The sequence below is a fragment of the Pteropus alecto genome, unplaced genomic scaffold, assembly GCF_000325575.1.
Source record: "Pteropus alecto unplaced genomic scaffold, ASM32557v1 scaffold61, whole genome shotgun sequence".
Taxonomy (NCBI): Eukaryota; Metazoa; Chordata; class Mammalia; order Chiroptera; family Pteropodidae; genus Pteropus; species Pteropus alecto.
This window is the reverse complement of record NW_006434835.1, coordinates 14,327,849-14,329,063: the sequence shown is the minus strand read 5'-3', so window position 1 is coordinate 14,329,063 and position 1,215 is coordinate 14,327,849. Positions and strand designations below refer to the sequence as shown.

The 1,215-nt window shown below is 55.5% G+C and overlaps 1 protein-coding gene across 1 annotated transcript in view; it reads left to right on the top strand.

Annotated features, from left to right (window-relative positions):
- Positions 1 to 1,030: 1,030 nt before the first annotated feature.
- Positions 1,031 to 1,215, top strand: part of ITSN2 (intersectin 2) — a 113,555-nt gene continuing 113,370 nt past the window's right edge. Inside the window, 1 exon segment of the mRNA XM_025045670.1 lies at positions 1,031 to 1,173. The gene's annotated coding sequence lies outside the window, so the exon portion shown is untranslated.

The window sequence follows — 1,215 nt, the reverse complement described above, 5'->3', positions numbered from 1 at the left end:
TCCTAGACTAATACAAAGGAGTCAGGCCTCTCTGTGTCAGTGAAGCTCAGGACCTGTCTGTCAGGTCTTGGTCAAGTCCTAATCGAAGAGTTAGGAAAAACACTGAATGTGAGAGCGGGAAAAGCCTGTTTATCATCCTTGATGTTTGCTAAGGTCCATGAGTTGATTGGCCAATTCAGATAGGCCTGAGCTTTGGAGCCATCCCTCTCAAGCCAGCCTTGCTACCTTCATCGACCGCAACAGGTAAGGAATGAAAGGAAGCCATGGGATCATTTGATCTGCACAGATTTCTCCTTTACCAACGGAAGTTATAGGAATAGGAGTTTTGAACACGACACCAGCCCCTGCTCTGCCTCTAAAAGCCAACAGAAATCTTGAGTCTTGGCCCCCCATTTTGTTATGCCCAGAGGAACCACTGACTCCAAGTAACAAAATCCTTTCTCTTAAATGAGTGCTGTGTCAAGTTTGGTCTTTTATGAGACCAGGAGACCAAAAGGGGAGAAAAAAAAAGAGATACTGAGTTCGAGCTTCCCCTGTCAGGAGGCTACGGGATGGGGAGGGATGTTCAGCCACTGCAAACCGGCAGGTAGTGAAATCCGCGGAAAGATGATGTCTTCTCACTGCTCTGTGAGAATATATGGGGGAGCTGCTCTCGTGCGTGGATGGGTGTGGGGAGGCCCCTACCAGGTTGACCTTTTCAAAAGTGTGTTATGGAGGAGGGTGAGAAATGCTAGATGGGTGACTTCCGGGCACGGTTAGACTTTCTGGGGTACTTGAGGAGGAAGGTCTACGAGGCCTGTAACAGACCCGTGAGCCAGGGGGGTAACGACCTCCCGCCCCACTCTCCCATCCCCAGGGAATCCGTGCTCCCAGATCCAAGAAGGGTGAGCGAGAAGGCGCCCGAGAGAGCCCCAAGAGGGGTGCAATAGGGATGTGCCAGAAGCTTGGGCCTTTCCAAAACCGCGGGATCTGCTGTGGCAGGAAACGCACCACCCAACCTCAACATGCCACCTCGGGGAGGAGGAGCCCGTGGGTCGTCGCGGCTCCATCACGGGCTGCGGGTCCGGGGCTTCGAGGCCTCCCTGAGGGGAGAGAGGAGGACTTGGACCAAGCCCGCGGGGCCCAGGACCACGGTACTCGGAGGGCGAGGAGCCGCGCCCCGGCCAATTTCGGGTTCGTGAGGGTGGGGGAGTCGGTGCCCGGGGGGGGGCGGGC